The sequence below is a fragment of the Scyliorhinus torazame genome, chromosome 6 (assembly GCF_047496885.1).
Source record: "Scyliorhinus torazame isolate Kashiwa2021f chromosome 6, sScyTor2.1, whole genome shotgun sequence".
NCBI lineage: Eukaryota > Metazoa > Chordata > Chondrichthyes > Carcharhiniformes > Scyliorhinidae > Scyliorhinus > Scyliorhinus torazame.
Window position 1 is genome coordinate 302,364,816 of NC_092712.1, and position 25,062 is coordinate 302,389,877.

Genomic DNA, 25,062 nt, shown 5'->3' on the forward strand with positions numbered 1-25,062 from the left:
TTAACCAACTTGAGTGAGTTATTTTAGGTAAGAGAGGATTGATGAGTGTAATGCAGTTGATGTGGTACACATGAACGTTCAAAACACATTTGATGAAGTGCCATATAACAGGCTTGTTGGCAAAATTAAAACTCATGAAATAAAAGGGACAGTGGTAGTTTGGGTACAAAGTTGACTGAGTGACAGGAAAGAGGGTAGTGAAAACAGCCTTACAGACTGAAGGAAGGTATACGATTGGGGGGGGGGGGGGGGGGGGTCGGTGTTGTGAAGTGTGAGGAGCTGAGTAATAGACTTTAAATGGGCAGGCAAGTGGTAGTTGAAATTTAATGCCGAGAAATGTGAAACAATAAATATTGAGAGATTGGTCAGAAGAAAGAGAGAAGCAATGTCAAATTAAAGTAGAAACAATTCTAAAGGGTGAGCAGGAATAGAAGAACCTGGGGTACATGTGTACACATGGCTGAAGGTGGCAAGGTTGGTTTGGAAAGTGGCATAAAACATACAGGTTCCTGGCTTTGTGAATAAAGGCATACAAAAGCAAGCAAGGAAGTTATGGTCAACCTTTATAAAACACTGGTTCACTGTCAGTATTGTGTCCAAATATAGGCATCACACTTTAGGAAGGGTGTGAAGGTATTGGAGAAGGTTCAGAAAAGATTTATGAAAATGGTTCCAGAGATGAGAGACTGCAGTTACAAGGATAGATTGGAGACACCGGGGTTCTTTCATAGAGAAGAGGGGTTTAGAGACTATTTGATAGTAGTGTTCAAAATTATAAGGGGTGTTGGCAGAGTAGGTAGAAGAAACCGTTCCCATTGACGAAGAGTCGAGAACCAGAGGATATCATGATTGACAAAGGAACCAAAGGTAACCTGAGGAATAGCTTTTATGAACAGCATGTTGTTAGGCCCTGTAATGCACTGCCTGGGTGCTGTGGGGACAGATTCAATCATGACTTTCAAAAGTGAATTACATAATTATATGAAGAGAAACTTCAGGGTTTTTGCTTGCATGGAACAGGGATGGGGTGTTGAGGTGACGGAGGAGTGGACCGCCATGTTGAGAAGAATTGTCCCTTTGGAATACTGAAAGGGGAGGAGGGGAGATGTGCTTGTTGGTGATATCACCCTAGAGGTGACAGAGAATAAACTGTTGAATATAAAGGCTGGAGGGGTGGAAGTTGAAGGCATGGGGTTCCAGGACGGTGCGGAACGGGTGAAAGCAAAAAGAGGTGAAATGAATAGAACAAACTGACACAACACAGTCAAGAGCTCTGTCACCCGTGGTGATGGGGAAAACTTGGTTGAGGTAAAATGAAGACAAATCTGAATTCCTATTGTGCATGTTTGCACCATCAGACCAGATCCAATGGAGGCTGAGAAGCTGGACTAATGGAAAAGAATCTGCAGGAAACTGGATGTGAGGAAGTGTTATCCAGGTATCTGTGGGAGTCAGTAGGCTGACAGTGATATGGCACTGATATAGATGACATTGTACTGGAAAAAAAGTGAGGGACGGGGTCTGAATACGATTGAAAGATAATATTCCACATATCTCACAAAAAGGCAGGCCGAACTAGGATCCACGCATGTCCCAGCAACACCTTTTATTTGGAAGGAGCAAGTGAAATGAAGGGAGAAGTTGGTCAATGTGAGAAAAAGTTCAGCCTGTTGGAGGCTGGTGGATAGAAACTGTTTGGGCAGTGGCCAAACTAATTGGCAGTAGTACAGTTTCTGGAGTCAATAAGTTCAACGGGTTTAAATGTAATTTCTGCCTGTAATATATATTAACAATATGTCAATGAGGCAAGAGTAGTGACATGAACACATTAAGTCCTAATGCTGATCTTTTATATTTTAATATTGCAAATGTTGTAGTTTTGATTAGTGCATCATTTTAAAGAGAACTTAAAATGCTAGATACAGAAATGTAATTTTCCTGATGTGATTTATTTTTAAGAACTAAGCTGGAGGATAAATATAGAATGGCCACTAGTGTGTTCAGATGGTTTATCTAATCTAATCTTGGGGTTCAGGTTACAACGTGAACAGCGAGGACACATGTAGTTTTTATAGTGACCCCTGAACCCTGAGATTAGATTACAGCTTTAAATGCCTCAACTATTATTAGTATTTGTCTCTGTTGTTTGTCATCTTGTCATCAAGTTTGTTGGACTAACCATTTTCTTGGCAGCGGCCATGCCCCTGAATGTTTTTTATGTTTTAAATGTTGATAACTTTTTTTTTTAGAAAAAGGGTGTGTGGGTTAACCTTACCCCCACACCCCACACTCCATATCGCAGTAAATAAAAACTAAATTAAGGAATGTTTGTTTTATTTCAATAAATAGACATCGACTGCTAATTTTAAAAAATGATATTCTAAGTTTCTGCAGTAAACTGTAGTGCTGGGTAGTAGAGGATAATTATTAGAAAGCAATTGCCGGTCACACCGAACGGAGCTGAATGCAAATTGATGGAGAAAATACAGTGGGCAGGATTCTCCATTAGCTGACGGCAAAATTGGGAAACGCGATTGGCTGGAGAATAGGTTCCGACACTGAAATCGCGACAGGTGCCGATTTGATGCCAAACCACAATGCTCCAGGACCTCGACAGTGGCGTCAGTGCCGTCCGGAATACACGTACAGTAAACACTATTTGCATATCATTAGCGGGCCCGACCCAGTAATCTCCGGGGCCTCCGTGATTCTCCTCCTCCGATGGGCAGAGTTCCCGATGGTGTGGTTCACTTGTGTTCTCAAAAATCGTGAAACCGGCGTGGCGGCTGCTGAGGGAGAGAGAGAGGGGGTCCGGAAAGTGTCCAACATAGTCAGAGACTTTTTCCCAGCTTAGAGGGGTCAATTACTAGGGGGCATAGGTTTAAGGTGCGAGGGGCAAGGTTTAGAGGAGATGTATGAGGCAAGTTTTTTTTTTACACTGGGTAGTGGGAGCCTGGAACTCGCTGCCGGAGGTGGTGGAAGCAGGGACCATAGTGACGTTTCAGGGGCATCTTGACAAATATATGAATAGGATGGGAATAGAGGGGTACAGACCCCGGAAGTGTAGAAGATTTTAGTTTAGACGGGCAGCATGGTCGGCACAGGCTTGGAGGGCCGAAGGGCCTGTTCCTGTGCTGTACTTTTCTTTGTTCTTTGTTCTAACATCGCCATAGTTTGCTGACAGTTGTGCCGGGGGGGGCTTCTACCAGGGCTGGGGGGAGTAGTGGGGGGTGGCCAGGAGGTGGGCTGTGGGGACGAGATGGATGGGTGTGGAACACCATTGTCGCAACCGGCAAGGCAGCCATGCAGCTGCGCACACTGCTAGCATCTCCCTTTGAACCTAGTGCCATGGGTCATATAGGTGTCCCTCTGACCCCAGCTGACCCAACAGATGTATGGCTGTGCTCCAGCACAATCGGTGCCATCTTTTTGGTTGGGATAAGTGTGTGGGGAGTGTATTGTGTATACGCGGCTACAGCTTGTCAACCTCCCGAGTGTCAATCATGGGCCCGGCGAATCCCGCACGTTTTTCATTGGCATCGATTGTGTTCCACACGGCACCAGTGCCAGCCCCTCGACGGAAGCAGAATCGGTCAAGGTGCTGTGCCGGTTTTTCTGTCGTAAAAGTCCACTGATTCTGCATTGGCATCAACACTTAATCTCAGAAATGGGGAATCCCGCCCATTGGATTTACTGATGTTTGCTTGTTTTTAAATGCCAATTGCTTTTATTTCATTTATAAATACCAATTACTGCATTTCTGCTGTCGCTGTGTTTGTTTCCATTAATGTACTGCATGCTAATTGACAATTCTAATGCTGTTAGCTAGCAAATATTTTTTCAGAATTCCATACTGACTGAATTCTGTAAGTTGTCAACTCCACTTAACCGATTACATGATAAATCCTTGTGTCTTCTTTGAGTGACAAGAATTTGAAAGCTTGTTCCTTATTCTATTCATTTTCAAGCACCAGTAATGCTCCATGTGAAAAAAATTCCCAATATCCTTTTACTTGCTCTCTGTGATCCTTTTAAATCAATTAGCCTTCACTATTAATCCCCTAGAAAAGAAAGTAATCTTTTCCTATTCACTCTTCCCAAATACCCTTCAAAATTATTTTTTTTAAATATTTCTGAAGCTGCTTTTGCTGCAATGAAAGCTGAGAGGTCCATTGGAAGCTGTCATGGTGAGCTTCATGGATGTGCCTATGGAAGTGACCACCCTGTGCCACGTTGATTCTTGATGACTCCATGCTCCTTGACATTGTGCACAGTCTTTCTGTCAGACTTTTCAGTGCACCAAGAACTGGGTCGTATATACCCATCAGCCTCCTTCTCTAGCCTGTTCCACTCATGTCCTTGTCTGAGTTCTTTGCAGTAAAACTCGTGTGCGACCTCTTCGCTCCAATGATCTGCCACCTGCTTTATCCTTTCCTCCTGCTCTGGCTCTTATGTGCTTAAGCTCAGTGTTTCATTGTGTGCCAAACATTCCTCTGTCCTCGTCTCTAAAGTACTTGCTGTGTCAGTACCTGAGCTGGTGACTGCAACTATAAGACCAAGTGATGGCATCTGTTCATTGTTACTTGCTACTTCCCCATCCTCTTCTTCCACTAACTGGGCAGGTTCCAGTTCTTGGGTATCAGAAATGGCAAAGGGACAACAATTATTTTTGGATAGGGGAAACAAGAAAGTACGAAATCTGTGCAAACACCTCTGTGGCTTCTCAGTCAAGAGATTGAGGGATGGAATGAGTGAAGAAGAATTAGGTATGCTGATACCACCACCATTGATTGTTTCAGTGCGGCACGGTGGCACAGCGCCATGGTCCCGGGTTCAATTCCAGCCTTGGGTGACTGTGTGGAATTTGCATGTTCTCCCCGTGTCTGCGTGGGTTTCCTCTGAATGCTCCGGTTTCCTCCCATAGTCAAAAGGTGCGCAGGATAGGTGGATTGGCTATGCCAAAATTGCCCCTTGGTGTTCAAGGTTGTGCCAGAAAGGTAGGGTTACAGGGATGGGGCGGGGGAGTGGGCCTAGGTAGGATCTCTTTCAGGTGGTTGATGCAGACTTGATGGGCTGAATGGCCTCCTTCTGCATTGTAGCGATTCTATGCTGTTACACTGACCCTTCAAGTGACATTGTCTCCTCCATGATAGTTAAAACATGCAAGCGGACTTCCGGGTGCGGCGATGACCAGCTAGGTTGCACGTTTCGGCACCTCCTGTTTGAACGGACTTTTGGGCTCTTATTGGGAGCCCCAACGGCAATTTTTGATGGCTAAACCCATTGTGCGGTGAAACAGAAGGGAACCCCCCCGGATGTACATGGAGAAAGGAGATAATAGTGGCCGGATTGCAGAGGATCCTCTGGAGCAGCGGCAAGGAAGGGAAGTGAGAAGCAAGATGGCGGCGGAGGGAGGCCGTTTGGTATGGGGCCCGGAACAGCAAGAGTTCCTTCGGAGATGTGTTGAGGAGCTAAAGAAGGAGGTGCTGGCACCGATGCTGCAGGCGATTGAGGGGCTAAAGGAGGCGCAGAAGACGCAAGAATTGGAGCTTCGTGACGTGAAAGCAAAGGCTGCCGAAAATGATGACGAAATACAGGGCCTGGTGGTGAAGACTGAGACACACGAGGCACTGCATAAGAGGTGTATGGAGATGCTGGAAGCCCTGGAAAATAGCTCGAGGAGGAAGAACCTAAGAGTTTTGGGTCTTCCCGAAGGTGCAAAGGGAGCGGACGTCGGGGCATATGTGAGCACGATGCTTCATTCCTTAATGGGACCGGAGGCCCCGACGGGCCCCTTGGAAGTGGAGGGAGCATATCGAGTCCTTGCGAGAAGATCGAAGGCGGGAGAAATACCTCGAGCTACAGTGGTGAGGTTTCACCGCTATAAAGACAGGGAGATGGTCCTTAGATGGGCGAAAAAGACACTGAGCTGCAGGTGGGAGAACGCGGTGATCCGCGTGTACCAGGATTGGAGTGCGGAGGTGGCGAGAAGGAGGGCGAGTTTCAATCGGGCCAAGGCGGTGCTCCATAGAAAGAAAGTTAAATTTGGTATGCTGCAGCTGGCGAGACTGTGGGTTACACATCAAGGGAAACACCACTACTTCGAGACGGCAGAAGCGGCGTGGACATTCATTGAAGAGGAGAAGCTGGACTAGACTGGAGAGAGAAAGAACTTTTGTAATAAAGTAGTGGTGTGATTGCGTGGGACTGGGAATCGGAAGGGGGGGGAAATTTTCTCTTTCCCCTCGATGGGGGGGGGGTATGGTGAACTGTGGGCGCCGGTGGGGAAGGAGAGGGAGAAGGAGAGAGGGAGCTGCGCCATTAGGGGCGGGGCCAAGTGGGAAGCGCGGGCTTTGCTCCCGCGCTATGGTAATTGTGGCGGGAAAAGGGGGCGCAGGAAGGAAGGAGCCTTACACAATGGGAGGCTGAGGATAAACGGGGGAAGCCGAGGTCAGCCAGATTTTGCTGACTTCTGGAAGCAACATGGGGGGAGCAATCACGCTAGAGGGAGATCTAGCAGGGTGGGGGGGGGGGGGTGTAACTGGGTTGCTGCTGCTAAGGGGGAGCTGCTACGGGATGGGATGGTCGGGACGGGAAGACACCGTTGGGGGGACAAGTGGGTGCGTGGGAACCGGGTGAGGAGCTGGTCTAAAAAAGGGGATGGCTAGTCGACGAGAGAGGGGGGGGGGGGGGCGGTAAAAGAGCCCCTCAATCCGGTTGATCACGTGGAACGTGAGAGGGCTGAATGGGCCGATTAAGAGGACAAGGGTACTTGCGCACCTAAAGAAATTAAAGGCAGATGTGGTCATGCTGCAGGAGACGCATCTGAAACTGGCGGATCAGGTCAGATTACGAAAAGGATGGGTGGGACAGGTATTTCACTCGGGCTTGGATGCGGAAAATAGAGGGGTGGCAATATTAGTGGGGAAACGGGTATTGTTTGAGGCGTGGACCATAGTGGCGGACAGTGGGGGTAGATACGTGATGGTGAGTGGCAGATTGCAAGGTGAGGCGGTGGTTCTGGTGAACGTATATGCCCCGAACTGGGATGATGCCAACTTCATGAAGCGTATGCTGGGGCGTATCCCGGACCTGGAGGCGGGAAAGTTGGCAATGGGGGGAGACTTCAACACGGTGCTGGATCCAGGGCTGGACACCGGTCCAGGTCTAGGACCGGGAGGAGGCCGGCAGCGGCCAAGGTGCTTAAGGACTACATGGAGCAGATGGGAGGAGTGGATCCCTGGAGGTTTACTAGGCCTAGGAGTAAAGAGTTCTCCTTCTCCCTTGTCCACAAGGTGTATTCTCGGATAGACTTCTTTGTCCTGGGAAGGGCGCTGATCCCGAAGGTGGCCGGGACGGAGTACTCGGCTATAGCCATTTCGGACCATGCCCCACATTGAGTAGATCTGGAAGTAGGAGAGGAAAAGGAACAGCACCCACTGTGGAGATTAGATATGGGATTGTTGGCGGACGAGGGTGTGTGTGTAAGGGTAAGGAGATGTATCGAAAGGTATCTGGAGATTAATGACGATGGAGAGGTTCAGGTGGGAGTGGTCTGGGAAGCACTGAAGGCGGTGGTCAGAGGGGAGCTGATTTCCATAAGGGGAAACAAGAGAGCAAAGAGAGGGAGAGATTGTTGAGAGAAATTTTGAGGGTGGATAGGCAGTATGCGGTGGCCCCGGATGAAGGACTATACAGGGAAAGACTAAGGTTGCACACGGAATTTGATTTGTTGACCACGGGCAAGGCGGAGGCACAATGGAGGAAGGCACAGGGAGTGCAGTATGAGTACGGAGAGAAGGCGAGCCGGTTACTGGCCCAACAACTGAGGAAGGGGGGCGGCGAGGGATATTGGAGGGGTTGGGGACGAGGAGGGTGAGATGGAACGGGGAGCGGAGAGGGTGAGATGGAACGGGGAGCGGAGAGGGTGAACAGGGTGTTTAAGGCATTTTATGAGAGGCTGTATAAGGCTCAGCCCCCGCAAGGGAAGGAGGGAATGATGCACTTCCTAGACCAGTTGGAATGCCCGAAGGTTGAGGAGCAGGAGAGGACAGGACTGGGAGCACAGATTGAGGTGGAGGAGGTGGTAAAAGGGATTGCGAGCATGCAGGCAGGGAAGGCCCCGGGACCGGATGGGTTCCCGGTGGAATTTTATAGGAAATACGTGGACCTGCCGGCCCCGCTTCTGACGAGAACCTTTAATGAGGCCAAGGAAAGGGGGACGTTGCCCCCGACGGTGTCGGAGGCGACGATATCGCTGCTCTTGAAAAGGGACAAAGACCCGCTGCAGTGCGGGTCTTACAGGCGTATCTCCCTCCTGAATGTAGATGCCAAGCTTCTGGCCAAGGTGATGGCGACGAGGATGGAGGATTGTGTCCCGGGGGTGGTTCACGAGGATCAAACGGGGTTTGTTAAGGGGAGACAATTGAACACTAACATACGGAGGCTGTTGGGTGTGATGATGATGCCCCCGCCGGATGGGGAGGCGGAGATAGTGGTGACGATGGATGCAGAGAAAGCATTTGATAGAGTGGAGTGGGATTACCTGTGGGAAGTGTTGAGGAGATTTGGAGAGGGGTTTATTGGATGGGTTCAGCTTCTATACAGGGCCCCGGTGGCAAGTGTGATTACAAATAGGCAGAGATCTGACCACTTCCGTCTATACAGAGGGACAAGACAGGGATGTCCTCTGTCCCCGTTACTGTTTGCGTTGACAATTGAGCCACTGGCCATAGCGCTGAGGGGCTCTAGGAAGTGGAGGGGAGTACTTGGGGGAGGAGAAGAGCACCGGGTGTCACTATATTTGGGGCAGCACGGTAGCATTGTGGATAGCACAATTGCTTCACAGCTCCAGGGTCCCAGGTTCGATTCTGGTTTGGGTCACTGTCTGTGCGGAGTCTGCACATCCTCCCCGTGTGTGCGTGGGTTTCCTCCGGGTGCTCCGGTTTCCTCCCACAGCCCAAAGATGTGCAGGTTAGGTGGATTGGCCATGATAAATTGCCCTTAGTGTCCAAAATTGCCCTTAGTGTTGGGTGGGGTTACTGGGTTATGGGGATAGGATGGAGGTGTTGACCTTGGGTAGGGTGCTCTTTCCAAGAGCCGGTGCAGACTCGATGGGCCAAATGGCCTCCTTCTGCACTGTACATTCTATGATATACGCGGATGATTTGCTGGTGTATGTCGCGGACCCAGTGGAGGGGATGCCCGAGATAATGCAGACACTCGGAGTTTGGGGAATTTTCAGGATATAAATTGACTATGGGGAAGAGTGAGCTGTTTGTGATGCACCCTGGGGAACAGGGCAGGGGAATAGATGATTTGCTGTTGAGGAGAGTAACAAGGAATTTTCGGTACCTAGGGATCCAGATGGCCAGGAACTGGGGAACCTTGCATAAGCTAAATTTAGTAAGATTGGTGGAGCAGATGGAAGAGGACTTTAGGAGATGGGGCATGGCGGGTAGGGTGCAGGCGGTTAAAATGGTGGTCCTTCCGTGGTTTCTTTTTGTGTTCCAGTGCCTCCCTGTGATGATTACAAAGGCCTTTTTCAAGAAAGTGGATAAGAGCATTGAGTTTTGTGTGGGCTGGGAAGACCCCAAGAGTGAAGAGGGGGTTCCTGCAGCGTAGTAGGGATAGGGGGGGACTGGCACTGCCGAGTTTAAGTGACTATTATTGGGCCGCCAACATATCAATGGTATGCAAGTGGATGGGGGAAGGGGAGGGAGCGGCGTGGAAAAGACTAGAGATGGCGTCCTGTAGGGGAACCAGCCTAAAAGCATTAGCGACGGCGCCTTTACCGTTCTCCCCGAAGAAATACACCACAAGTCCAGTGGTGGTGGCAACGCTGAAAATTTGGGGGCAGTGGAGACGGCATAAGGGAGTGACGGGTGCCTCGGTGAGGTCCCCGATAAGGAACAACCACAGGTTCGTCCCGGGGAAGATAGATGGGGGATTTAAAGCTTGGCAGAGAGCAGGGATTGTGAAATTGAAGGATTTGTTCCTAGGCGGGATGTTTGCGAGTCTGGGAGCACTGACAGAAAAATATGGGTTGCCACCGGGGAATGCATTTCGATATATGCAACTGAGGGCTTTTGCGAGGCAACAGGTGAGGGAATTTCGGCGGCTCCCGGCGCAAGAGATTCAGGACAGAGTGATTTTGGGGGCATGGGTGGGGGATGGTAGGGTGTCAGATATATACAGAGAAATGAGAGACGAGTGGGAGACGATGGTGGAAGAGCTGAAGGGAAAATGGGAAGAGGAGCTAGGGGAAGAGATTGAGGAGGGGCTGTGGGCAGATGCCTTGAGTAGGGTAAACTCTTCGTCCTCATGCGCCAGGCTCAGCCTGATACAATTCAAGGTTCTACATAGGGCGCACATGACTGGAGCAAGGTTAAGTAGATTTTTTGGAGTGGAGGATAGGTGCGGGTGATGCGCGGGAAGCCCAGCGAACCACCCCCACGTGTTTTGGTCATGCCCGGTACTGTATGGGTTCTGGGTGGGGGTGGCGAATGCGCTTTCAAGGGTGGCGGGGGTCTGGGTCGAGCCAGGCTGGGGGTTGGCGATATTTGGGGTTGCGGACGAGCCGGGAGTGCAGGAGGCGAGAGAGGCTGATGTTTTAGCCTTTGCGTCCCTAGTAGCCCGGCGAAGGATATTACTTATGTGGAAAGAAGCTAAACCCCCAGGCGTGGAGGCCTGGATAAATGACATGGCGGGGTTTATAAAACTGGAGCGGATAAAATATGCACTAAGAGGTTCGGCTCAAGGGTTCACCAGACGGTGGCAACCGTTCCTCAACTATCTCGCAGAACGATAAGGGAAATGGGAAAGGTAGCAGCAGCAACCCAGGGGGGGAGGGGAGGGCCCATCCGGGCCCTCAGGGGTTTTGTACAGGTGTTTGTATGAATTATTTATATTGGTTTTTGTGACTTTATTATTTTGGATATTGGCTAGTTTTTATTTTTGTTGCTGGCAGTTGCCGTCTAGTTAATATATTATTTATTCTTAAAAAAAAAAACGGTCATCATCGTTATTTATATTGTTTTAAAGTTGCAAAAGGGGAACATTTCGTATTGTCTTTGTTTGACCGAAAAATTTGAATAAAATATATTTTATTTTAAAAAACATGCAAGCGTGCTTGTCCTCCTCCAGAGCTTTGCTGAGGCTCGCTATTATGCGCTTCCTTCATTGCAAGAAAAGAAGTGGATCAGTTAGAGTCATACAATATGCTTTGGTGATGTGGCTTTCATGGTTGAATAGCTGTCAAGTGTTTGAGAATTGCGGATGCATGTGTTAATTGTGTGAGGGTGAGATAAAGTGTCTGAATTGGAGGGTTGGGTACTTGTGGCTCGAAATTAGTGGTAGGTGGCAGATGGGGGTTCAGTGAATGGAATAATAGATTAGGCTAGAGGTGCAATTAATATAAGCTCCAGTAGATATACTCCGCAGACCATGATAACTCATGTGAGATCATTGAACTTCTCGCACTGCATCCATGTTCATGGAGAAACACTCCTCTAATTGATCACCACTACTTCCCTCTACCTCATGGGTATTTGGAGGGTCTGCTGCCTCACTGCAGATACAGGACCATCTCTTCCACCATGATCTAAATTGCAGTGTCTGAAAACCTTGATGCAAGCTATCTCATGTTCAGCCATTACTCAATCTGAGAGCACAGAAGTTGTTTCCAAATGGATCCGCTCCCACTTCCTGCTTCACAGTCCACCTCCCCTTTAAGAAATTAAATCTTTCCATAGCACTAGCCACTCATGAAATCAGGACCCTGCTGATGTATGCAGTCAATGAACAATTTGATTTGTGTTGGTTATATGAAGCAATAATGTAAAGCAGCAGGCAGCACAAATGTATTATGCTGCCTGCAACACAATGGCCGGACATGGGTTAATTGATCCCAATGCCTGTTTGGGGGTTTAGTAATTTCTCCACCATACAACCTTGGGTGCATTATCATTTCCCACTTTGGCCACATGCATTTCATATTGTGTCATTCAGCAGTATTTAATTTTTTTCTGACTTAATCTTGTATGTTCGCCAATCACTCTACAATTATAGTTGTGTTCAGCACTAAAGTTCAAATATGCACCAAAGATTGTCAAGTGTAATTTTCTTAACATTTCTCTCCTAGACCCAACGACCGTTGTAGCCTTGTCCTTGGACTTTGCAGGGTATAGCACCAGTTGTGAATCAGGAGATTTTTTTATTGTAGGAGCACAGCTGTTCGTTTTTTTTTACCACAGTGAGAATTTGGATGGTCTCCTGTTCGAAAAAGATATGACTTCATGACAAGTTCAGCTGCACTGCAGAAAAAGGTTATGCTTTATGATCAAAGTGCTTTCCTTTCCCGTGCAATTTGTCAACAGTAAGCTCTGTAATCAGATATGAATTTTGATCAATGAGCTGTCTGTAATGGGACTTGGGCTTTGCCATAGATTAGTACCCAGGAACCTAAAAATTCATGTTTGTGACATAGTGGCAAACATGCAAAAGTTTATGAGCTATTATTCTGTCCAGTATTTTAATAGAGTAGTTACTCAATTAAAATGAGAGATTAATACCTAAAATAATGTACTATGGATTTTGTACCAGCTAATACCGCTGGTGACTTACAAAACGTTTTACTCATGATGCCTTGTTTTAAAATCCTTTACAATAACTGTGTGACAGTCTTTCGCTGTCCAGTTGCAAAAATCTTTACAGAAAATGTGATGGTGGTTGAAAAGTTAATGAAGACTAACCCATAAGATTAAAACCACAGGAGTATTAATTAACAGTAAGCAGTCAAACATGAAGAGAACAGTACCAAAATAGGATATTTTGTTAGCTTTTCACTTAGTATAAAATGCACTTATAACTTTCCTATTGGTGCATTTCTGGGCACTGTTGAGTTAGTACTTTATCCATTCGATGCTATATGGCATTTGATCGGAGAATAATTGATGTCACTGAGTTCAATGAGTATAAATGTTCCATTCCTCTTTTTGCATCCTCTATCAGTTTTCTAACGTATAGATTTTAAATGAGCCACATGTGGAGCATGCACATGACTATACAGTAAAATGTTGCTGCAAATGTTCTCTCTGACTGATTTGGTGGATAAATTGAAGAAGTTGTGCCAGTTCATTTTGACTTGAAACCAAGCTAACGCTAATTAATCTCTTTGCACCCCTCCCTTCAACACCACCAACCTCCCTCCCTGCTGCTTTCCCAACCTCCCCTGTTCCCACAACCAACACCACTAATGGGGGCAGGAAGGCAGGGCTTTGAGGAGGTTTTGTATAATTTAGAGAATACCATACCTGTTTATTCTTTCAAACAAACATACAATAAGGAACAGAAGTGGACCATTCAGCCCCTCAAGCCTGCTCTACCATTTAATACAATCCTGACTGATTGTACCCATAACTCCACAATCACATCTACCCATGAATAACATTTCACGCCCTTGCTTATCAAGAATCTATCTACGTCTGCCTTAAAAATGTTCAAAGACACTACTACCACTGCTTTAGTTAAAGGCTCACAACCCTCCTGAGAGAAAATAATTTCTCCTCATCTCTGTCTTAAACGAGCATCCCTTCATTTTGAGCATTCTTTCATTTTTAAAAAGTGTCCCTATTTCTAGATTCTCTCACAAGAGGAAACATCCTTTCCACATCCGCCCTATCAAGACCCTTCAGGATCTTGTGTTTCAATCAAGTTGTCTCTTACTTAACTCTTCCAAACTCCAGAGTATAAAAAGCCTAGCCTGTCCATCCTCTCCTTGTAAGACAACTTGCCCATTCCATGTATTAGGCTGGTAAACCTTCTCTGAACTACTCCTTTAATAATCATCCCTTATTGTGATAAATGGAAAGCTGACACAAAAGACAAAACAAGTTACATCTGGCTACATATAATTTGAAAAGGAACCTCAATACCTTAATGTTATTGACAACCTTTTAAAAGTAATGAGGCCTCCAAAGTAGCTCAACAAATATTGCCAGTGAGGAGATATGCTGTAGCAAGTGTTTACTTTCATAGTCTCTAACTATTATATAGGTAAATACAGCAGCCGTCCTGCATACACTGATCTCCAACAGCAATGGGATGAACTGCCAGTTAATCTATTTGTTGGCAGTTATATTGATTGAGACAAGACTATCAACAACTATCACACCGACCACCCATTTAGTATAGAAAAGTGTAAGGCAATTTAGAGCGATTTGGAGAATCTGGCAAAAGTATAAGATAATAAAAGGGTTGCTGGGGCGTGGGTTTTAAGGAGAGTCTTAAAGGTGAAGTGGGAGATGAAGATTGGAAGAGTTTGGGGAGAATGTTCCAAAGAATGAGATTCAAGCTGTTGTTTTCCTTCTCCATGGATTTAATTAGTGCATAAACATCAAGGCACCAACCACGCATAAGGGATTGGTTAATGTTAAAATGCATACATTTATTATGGATCTGAGGAGTTCATTGCAGTATTACACAGTTGGAGAACTTGTACACATGTCTGAGTTGGTAGCTTCCTCAGAACATGCTGGAACTAATTACCATAAGACCATAAGACATAGGAGCGGCAGTAAGGCCATTCGGCCCATCGAGTCCACTCCGCCATTCAATCATGGCTGATTTCAACTCCATTTACCCGCTCTCTCTCCATAGCCCTTAATTCCTCGAGAAATCAAGAATTTATCAACTTCTGTCTTAAAGACACTCAACGTCCCGGCCTCCACCGCCCTCTGTGGCAATGAATTCCACAGACCCACCACTCTCTGGCTGAAGAAATTTCTCCTCATCTCTGTTCTAAAGTGACTCCCTTTTATTCTAAGGCTGTGCCCCCGGGTCCTAGTCTCCCCTGCTAATGGAAACAACTTCCCTACATCCACCCTATCTAAGCCATTCATTATCTTGTAAGTTTCTATTAGATCTCCCCTCAACCTCCTAAACTCCAATGAATATAATCCCAGGATCCTCAGACGTTCATCGTATGTTAGGACTACCATTCCTGGGATCATCCGTGTGAATCTCCGCTGGACCCGCTCCAGTGCCAGTATGTCCTTCCTGAGGTGTGGGGCCCAAAATTGCTCACAGTATTCTAAATGGGGCCTAACTAATGCTTTATAAAGCTTCAGAAGTACATCCCTGCTTTTATATTCCAAGCCTCTTGAGATGAATGACAACATTGCATTTGCTTTCTTAATTACGGACTCAACCTGCAAGTTTACCTTTAGAGAATCCTGGACTAGGACTCCCAAGTCCCTTTGCACTTCAGCATTATGAATTTTGTCACCGTTTAGAAAATAGTCCATGCCTCTATTCTTTTTTCCAAAGTGCAAGACCTCGCACTTGCCCACGTTGAATTTCATCAGCCATTTCTTGGACCACTCTCCTAAACTGTCTAAATCTTTCTGCAGCCTCCCCACCTCCTCCATACTACCTGCCCCTCCACCTATCTTTGTATCATCGGCAAACTTAGCCAGAATGCCCCAGTCCCGTCATCTAGATCGTTAATATATAAAGAGAACAGCTGTGGCCCCAACACTGAACCCTGCGGGACACCACTCGTCACCGGTTGCCATTCCGAAAAAGAACCTTTTATCCCAACTCTCTGCCTTCTGCCTGACAGCCAATCGTCAATCCATGTTAGTACCTTGCCTCGAATACCATGGGCCCTTATTTTACTCAGCAGTCTCCCATGAGGCACCTTATCAAAGGCCTTTTGGAAGTCAAGATAGATAACATCCATTGGCTCTCCTTGGTCTAACCTATTTGTTGTCTCTTCAAAGAACTCGTTAACAGGTTTGTCAGGCACGACCTCCCCTTACTAAATTCATGCTGACTTGTCCTAATCTGACCCTGCACTTCCAAGAATTTAGAAATCTCATCCTTAACAATGGATTCTAGAATCTTGCCAACAACCGAGGTTAGGCTAATTGGCCTATAATTTTCCTTGTTCCCTTCTTGAACAGGGGGGTTGCAACAGCGATTTTCCAATCCTCTGGGACTTTCCCGGACTCCAGTGACTTTTGAAAGATAACTAACGCCTCCACTATTTCTTCAGCTATCTCCTTTAGAACTCTAGGATGTAGTCCATCTGGGCCCAGAGATTTATCAATTTTTAGACCTCTTAGTTTCTCTAGCACTTTCTCCTTTGTGATGGCTACCATATTCAACTCTGCCCCCTGACTCTCTGGAATTGGTGGGATATTACTCATGTCTTCTACTGTGAAGACTGACGCAAAGTACTTATTTAGTTCCTCAGCTATTTCCTTGTCTCCCATCACAAAATTACCAGCGTCATTTTGGAGCGTCCGAATGTCAACTTTTGCCTCCCGTTTGTTTTTAATGTATTTAAAGAAACTTTTACTATCATTCCTAATGTTACTGGCTAGCCTACCTTCATATTTGATCCTCTCTTTCCTTATTTCTCTCTTTGTTATCCTCTGTTTGTTTTTGTAGCCTTCCCAATCTTCTGACTTCTCACTACTCTTTGCCACATTATAGGCTTTCTCTTTTGCTTTGATGCATTCCCTAACCTCCTTTGTCAGCCATGGCTGCCTAATCCCCCCTCTGATAACCTTTCTTTTCTTTGGGATGAACCTCTGTACTGTGTCCTCAATTACTCCCAGAAACTCCTGCCATTGCTGTTCTACTGTCTTTCCCACTAGGCTCTGCTCCCAGTCGATTTTCGTCAGTTCCTCCCTCATGCCCCTGTAGTTACCTTTATTTAACTGTAACACCTTTACATCTGATTCTACCTTCTTTCTTTCAAATTGGAGATTGAATTCTACCATATTATGATCACTGCCTCCTAAGTGCTCCCTTACTTTAAGATCTTTAATCAAGTCTGGCTCATTACGTAACACTAAGTCCAGAATGGCCTGTTCCCTCGTGGTTCCCTACGTGCTGTATTGCGCATTTTCCCTCTGGTGCTTTATACAGAAATCTATCCACACCCACTTAAAGATTAGAGGGCAGCACTGTAGCATTGTGGATAGCACAATTGCTTCACAGCTCCAGGGTCCCAGGTTCGATACCGGCTTCGGTCACTGTCTCTGCAGAGTCTGCACAACCTCCCCGTGTGTGCGTGGGTTTCCTCCGGGTGCTCTGGTTTCCTCCCACAGTCCAAAGATGGCCATGGATAGGTGGATTGGCCATGATAAATTGCCCTTAGTGTCCAAAATTGCCCGAAGTGTTGGGTGGGGTTACCGGATTATGGGGATAGGATGGAGGTGTTGACCTTAGGTAGGGTGCTCTTTCCAAGAGCTGGTGCAGACTCGATGGGCCGAATGGCCTCCTTCTGCACTGTAAATTCTGTGAAAGATGCACCGCGACACAAGGCATGGCCACTGTTATATTTATTCGTTGCTGCAAAGAGAAAAGGTATGGAGGTGCCCCCACTCTGGATTCTTGCCAATCACGATAAGAGGTTTATTAAGGATGTTGCTCAAGCAATCAAGATGGTAATCTGCCCAAAACCTGTGCAAACACTCTGCTGACTTCACTACACATCACATGATGCATAACCAGCAGGAATGTATTCTCATACTTCGTTAGTGCAGTGACAACAGGTAACATTTATACAACAGATTAACTATGCATTATTTCTATGCACACATACAATTCACTCAGTAGCTCTCTGTGGTGGACATCTATTCCTCTTTGGTAGAATTTGCCGTTCTTGAACTTCGTTACTTGTGACCTCGGAAGCATCCTCATTCCTTCCTGTAGGTGGTACTTCTCGAGTAGTTATTTCAGTGTCTGTCCCTTTAGGCATTGAAAAGTCTTCAGAAACAGGATCTGAACTCCCTAATGTCTCTGGTCTCTAGATTTTCCAAAGTTACAACCACTTGAGAGGTTTCTGCAAACTCAACTAATCCGCATGATATCGCCAAACTCTCATCATCTGTCTATGCAGTTATTGGGACTGTCTTTGCAAAGGTCATAGCAGGTTTCTCGTTGGTAGTGTAGCTCCTAACCAGCACTCTCTTTCCCTGGTTGAATACTCATCTTAAAGAGATTTTCTCCCTCCTAGTAATTTGTGCTTGTTTGTTGTCGTTTGACAATCTCTGAAATATCAGGTGGAGTTAATCAATCAAACTGTGTTCATAGTTTCCTCTTGAACAACAGCATTGCCAGTGAACTTTGCATGATAGCATGTACAGTGTTCCAATAAGATATTAGAAATTTGATTACACTTCTTGATAATGTCCCCATGTCCTTCAAAGCTTTGATAGAATGCTTTATGATTGCACAAAATAATTTGATCTTCTCTCCCCCCCCCCCCCCCCCTCCCTTGTTTCTGTTGTTAAAAACAATGTGGTTTATTCATTCTGTCACTTCATGAACGCTGCCATCCATCCCCCTGCCACTTATAAATAGTCCACTATTTCAGATTTCTTTCACTCTGCTTAGTTTACTTTTTGGCATTTGCTTGATTTTACAGTTCTCCCTGTCTGTTCATTCCTGATAAATTTCCAAATGTGTTCTTCATAATTACCTCCATAAACTGGTCCTGTGTTTTCAGACAGCACTTGCTGCTGTGACTTGCAAATGAATAATGCCCACTTGGGCAAGAAACTGGAAGGGTCTGGCGCCTGTGGAACTCTATAATCTGCAACGAGACACTTTCGGAACAGGAAGCAGTGAGGAAAAGTATTCTGTAAACAAGGAATTGTTTGAAGAAGAAAAGGAGATTTGAGAATAGTGATTGAAACATGATATAGAAAGGGGAACCATTGATGCTGTTGTAAAATTATGCCATTTTTCTTTTGTTTTCGTTTTAACTTGTGTGTTTGTTGGTTGTTGCAGCAGTCACAGTGAAAAACCTGATGCTGGACTCTGTTGGACCTTGTCTGTCTGGTTTCTCCTGGTGTATTTACGATCAGTTGTCTGAATAGGATATCTGTTAGGGAGATTGTGTATGTATTTGATGTCTTCACCATTTTCATATTTGCCAGCTCCCTCATGCCTACCTGATTAACATCACATACTTAAATATAAGTACAAGTGTGACATCTTAGAAGTTTTGTTTCAACATTATACATACAGCTCAAAAGACCATGGTGGCGGATAGTGGGGGCAGATACGTGATGGTGAGTGGCAAATTACAGGGGGAGGCGGTGGTCTTAGTGAACGTATATGCCCCGAACTGGGATGATGCCAACTTTATGAGGCGCATGCTAGGACGTATCCCGGACCTAGAGGTGGGGAAGTTGGTAATGGGTGGAGATTTTAACACTGTGCTGGAACCAGGGCTGGACAGATCGAGGTCCAGGACTGGAAGGAGGCCGGCAGCAGCCAAGGTGCTTAAAGGCTTTATGGAGCAGATGGGAGGAGTAGACCCATGGAGATTTAGTAGACCTAGGAGTAAGGAGTTTTCGTTTTTCTCCTATGTCCACAAAGTTTATTCGCGAATAGACTTTTTTGTTTTGGGAAAGGGCGCTGATCCCGAAGGTGAGGGGGACGGAGTATACGGCCATAGCTATTTCGGATCACGCTCCACATTGGGTGGACTTGGAGATAGGGGAGGAAAAAGAACGGCGTCCACCCTGGAGAATGGACATGGGACTAATGTCGGATGAGGGTGTGTGTCTAATGTTGAGGGGGTGTATTGAAAAGTACTTGGAACTCAATGATAATGGGGAGGTCCAGGTGGGAGTGGTCTGGGAGGCGCTGAAGGCAGTGGTTAGAGGGGAGCTGATATCAATCAGGGCACATAAAGGAAAGCAGGAGAGTAGGGAACGGGAGCGGTTGCTGCAAGAACTTCTGAGGGTGGACAGGCAATATGCGGAGGCACCGGAGGAGGGACTGTACAGGGAAAGGCAAAGGCTACACGTAGAATTTGATTTGCTGACTACGGGTACTGCAGAGGCACAGTGGAGGAAGGCACAGGGTGTACAATACGAATATGGGGAGCAGGCGAGCAGGTTGCTGGCCCACCAATTGAGGAAAAGGGGAACAGCGAGGGAAATAGGGGGAGTGAGGGCTGAGGAGGGAGAGATGGAGCGGGGAGCGGAGAGAGTGAATGGAGTGTTCAAGGCATTCTATGAAAGGTTATATGAAGCTCAGCCCCCGGATGGGAAGGAGCGAATGATGTGTTTTCTGGACCAGCTGGAATTTCCTAAGGTGGAGGAGCAGGAGAGGGTGGGACTGGGAGCACAGATCGAAATGGAGGAAGTAGTGAAAGGAATTAGGAGCATGCAGGCGGGGAAGGCTCCGGGACCGGATGGATTCCCAGTTGAATTTTACAGGAAATACGTGGACTTGCTCGCCCCGCTACTGATGAGAACCTTTAGTGAGGCGAGGGAAAGGGGACAGCTGCCCCTGACTATGTCAGAGGCAACGATATCGCTTCTCCTAAAGAAAGAAAAAGACCCGCTGCAATACGGGTCCTATAGGCCTATTTCCCTCCTGAATGTAGACGCTAAGATTCTGGCTAAGGTAATGGCAATGAGGATAGAGGATTGTGTCCCGGGGGTGGTCCATGAGGACCAAACTGGGTTTGTGAAGGGGAGACAGCTGAATACGAATATACGGAGGCTGCTAGGGGTAATGATGATGCCCCCACCAGAGGAAGAAGCGGAGATATTGGTGGCGATGGATGCCGAGAAAGCATTTGATAGAGTGGAGTGGAATTATCTGTGGGAGGTGTTGAGGAGATTTGGCTTTGGAGATGAGTATATTAGATGGGTACAGCTGTTGTATAGGGCCCCGATGGCGAGCGTGGTCACGAATGGACGGGGGTCTGCATATTTTCAGCTCCATAGAGGGACGAGGCAGGGATGTCCTCTGTCCCCATTATTGTTTGCACTGGCGATTGAGCCCCTGGCAATAGCACTGAGGGGTTCCAGGAAGTGGAGGGGAGTACTCGGTGGAGGAGAAGAACACCGGGTATCTCTGTATGCGGGCGATTTGTTGTTGTATGTGGCGGACCCGGCGGAGGGGATGCCAGAGATAATGCGGATACTTGGGGAGTTTGAAGAATTTTCAGGATATAAACTGAACATGGGGAAAAGTGAGCTGTTTGTGGTGCATCCAGGGGGGCAGAGCAGAGAAATAGAGGACTTGCCGCTGAGGAAGGTAACAAGGGACTTTCGCTACTTGGGGATCCAGATAGCCAAGAATTGGGGTACATTGCATAGGTTAAATTTAACGCGGTTGGTGGAACAGATGGAGGAGGACTTCAAGAGATGGGACATGGTATCCCTGTCACTGGCAGGGAGGGTGCAGGCGGTTAAAATGGTGGTCCTCCCGAGGTTCCTTTTTGTGTTTCAGTGCCTCCCGGTGGTGATCACGAAGGCTTTTTTCAAAAGGATTGAGAAGAATATCATGAGTTATGTGGGCCGGGAAGACCCCGAGAGTGAGGAGGGGATTTCTGCAGCGTAGTAGGGATAGGGGGGGGCTGGCACTACCGAGCCTAAGTGAGTACTACTGGGCCGCCAATGTCTCAATGGTATGTAAGTGGATGGGAGAAGAGGAGGGAGCGGCGTGGAAGATATTGGAGAGGGCGTCCTGCAGGGGGACTAGCCTACAAGCTATGGTGACGGCGCCGTTGCCGTTCTCACCAAAGAAATACACCACAAGCCCGGTGGTGGTGGCTACTCTGAAAATCTGGGGGCAGTGGAGACGGCATAGGGGTAAGACGGGAGCCTCGATGTGGTCCCCGATAAGAAATAACCATAGGTTTGCTCCGTGGAGAATGGATGGGGGATTTGGAACATGGCAAAGAGCAGGAGTAACACAATTGAGAGATCTGTTTGTAGATGGGACGTTTGCAAGTCTGGGAGCGCTGACCGAAAAATATGGGTTGCCCCAAGGGAATGCATTCCGGTACATGCAACTGAGGGCTTTTGCGAGGCAACAGGTGAGGGAATTCCCGCAGCTCCCGACGCAGGAGGTGCAGGACAGAGTGATCTCAATGACATGGGTGGGGGGCGGTAAGGTATCAGACATATATAGGGAAATGAGGGACGAGGGGGAGATTATGGTAGATGAGCTGAAAGGGAAATGGGAAGAGGAGCTGGGGGAGGAGATTGAGGAGGGGCTGTGGGCTGATGCCCTAAGTAGGGTAAACTCATCGTCCTCGTGTGCCAGGCTAAGGCTGATACAATTTAAGGTGTTACACAGGGCGCATATGACTGGAGCACGGCTCAGTAAATTTTTTGGAGTAGAGGATAGGTGTACGAGATGCTCGAGAAGCCCAGCGAATCACACCCATATGTTCTGGTCATGTCCGGCACTACAGGGGTTTTGGGTGGGGGTGACAAAGGTGCTTTCGAAGGTAGTGGGGGTCCAGGTCGAACCAAGCTGGGGGTTGGCTATATTCGGGGTTGCAGAGGAGCCGGGAGTGCAGGAGGCGAAAGAGGCTGATGTTTTGGCCTTTGCGTCCCTAGTAGCCTGGCGCAGGATACTGTTGATGTGGAAGGAAGCCAAGCCCCCGGGTGTGGAGACCTGGATAAATGACATGGCAGGGTTTATAAAGTTGGAACGGATTAAGTTCATCCTAAGGGGATCGGCTCAAGGGTTCACCAGGCGGTGGCAACCGTTCGTCGAATACCTCACAGAAAGATAAAGGGAATGGAAAAGAAGAAGACAGCAGCAGCAACCCGGGGGGGGTGGGGGAGGAGGAACCATAAGGACTCTCAGGGATGTTAGTGTATATGTATAATATGTATAGGTTGTTGTTATAGGTAATTGTATATTGGACTGCTAAATTGTATTTTTGGAGAGTATTTATTTGGGACAAGGCAGTTGCCATTTAGTTTTGTTTTTTAATTTCAATGTTGTTTATATATTATTTATTTCTTGCTTAAAACTGGCCATTGTTATTTATATTGTTATATTACTGTGTAAAGGATACACAATGTACTGTCATGGTTGGCCAAAAATTTTGAATAAAATATATTTATAAAAAAAAAATACATGCAGCTCAAAGATGTGCAGGTTAGATGGGGTTAAGGGGTTAGGGCAGGAGAGTGGGCCTGGGTAGGGTGCTCTTTCAGAGGGTCGGTGCAGATTTGATGGGCTGAATGGCCTCCTGCTACACTTTGGGATATGGTTTTCTATGTGTTTGCTCTGAGGTTTAAAATAAAATGGACAACCTGCCCACTCTTGGTTTTAATGGGGGCTGGTTAGAGGGCAGCAGCCAATCTGCCCTTGGGAGTTAAGAACATAAGAACTAGAAGCTGGAGTAGGCCATCTGGCCCCTTGAGCCTGCCCTGCCATTCAATGAGATGATGGCTGATCGTTTTGTGGAATCAGCTCCATTTATCCACCCACTCACCATAACCCTTATATTCCTTTCCTGCTCAAAAATCTATCAATCTCTGCCTCAAAAACAATCAGCGAGGTAGCCTCAACTGCTTCACTGGGCAGGGAATTCCACAGATTCACAACCCTTTGAGTGAAGAAATTCCTCCTCAACTCAGTCCTAAATCTGCTCCAGGTGCATTGGTCCTTTAAAGTGTCCCCATTTTACTCTATAGAATCCCTACCGTGCAGTTAAGAACTACTGGTTAGGCTTCCAATTGATGACGAATTTTGATTATGGTCCTAAAACCATCTATTTGTACATTCAAGGCACCTAGGCCTGCTTCATGGGTGGCCTGAACATTTGGAAGCCACCAACCTGGACTCTTGCAGAAATGGAGTGCCAAACGTTATCTATGGAACATAGAGTGTTATGGTATTGGGTGCATAAAAATAAAAACTATTGAATTACAAGGTCCAGTAACACAATTCAAAAGGAGTCTTAAAGGAGTAAATTGGAACAAAAATCAAACTTCTATCGATGCAGAGTATGCAGATCACAAAATGGAAGCTGATGTTTGCAATCAAAGACTTCAGAAGGAGTTCTATAATATAAAGGACCTGAAACTCTTATACACCATTGAAACTCTACTTGCATGGGGCTTTGACTTTATGTCCCAAATATAATTGCCCCCCCCCCCCCTGCCGAAAACCAATCTTGGTGTTCGACTTTATCTCCCAATAAAAGCGAGCAAAAAACGGATGGGTAGGAATTCTAATTTCACATCCCCTGGAACCCACTTATTCTGCCATTGTTCTTCCTGCAATTTTCATTAACCTAAAGAGGGGCTGATATCGGTGAATGGGAAGGGTAATTATCCCGGCACAAATGGAGAAATTAAGTTCAGTCCCAGCTTAACTGGATGAATAATGTTACCTGAGGACATAAGGATGTGCCATTTAAGAGGGTCGCATTCCATTTGGAAAAATCAAAATGAAGCCTCTTCTATTATTAAAGATATAGAAATGGCCCACTCTTCGGTTATGTAAGCAAATTAAATACAGTACCTGTGGTTGCTATATTATGTAAATTAAAAGTGGTTTTACACTGCAAATATTGATTTCAGACTACCCCTTGCCTAAAGTGATGTCCATCTACCTACTCATTGGCTAATAAAACAGAACACTCGAAATCACAATGTCATTATAAATACAATGAAGAGTATTATTGAACTGCATCATCCTTTAATTTTAACTTTTTATAGAACTTCCTTTGAATCGTTTTTTCTGAAACAAAATGATGTGTGTTTTATTAACTGGGCAATTCTAGGCAATGGATTTTTAAAGTAATTTACAGCTTGAAATACATATTCAACTTGCAGCTATAATCGAAATTCCAACTTCTGTTTTCAGGAAAGTTGATTTAAGACATTGTTTTTATATTCTGAAATAGAAGTGCTACTGTAGAGTGGTATATTAACTATTAATTTTGCATGTCTGCAATGCTTTGCTGTTGCAAAGTAAAGCATTAATTGTCTCAACTGCATGCTAAATTGCTGTGCTTTTCACTGTCATTGAGTTGAGACTATTGCAACTTTATTAACATTTTAAAATTTGAGTAACATACATTACATTCTGAATGTAGCTGCACTTGACATCTATCCAGTTTACCCCTAAAAACATAATTTGTCCCAAATCATCTGCACTTCTCCTTTCCTGAAGATGTAAACTCACTGCAATGAGATTTGAGAAGTGGCAGTAATCCTTGTGTACAAGACCCAGATCGCAAGTGTTGACAGGTAATTTATCCTTGGT

The 25,062-nt window shown here is 46.2% G+C and overlaps 1 protein-coding gene across 1 annotated transcript in view; it reads left to right on the forward strand.

Annotated features, from left to right (window-relative positions):
• wrnip1 (WRN helicase interacting protein 1) overlaps positions 1-25,062 on the forward strand; it is a 62,229-nt gene that overhangs the window by 22,020 nt on the left and 15,147 nt on the right. The window lies entirely within an intron of this gene.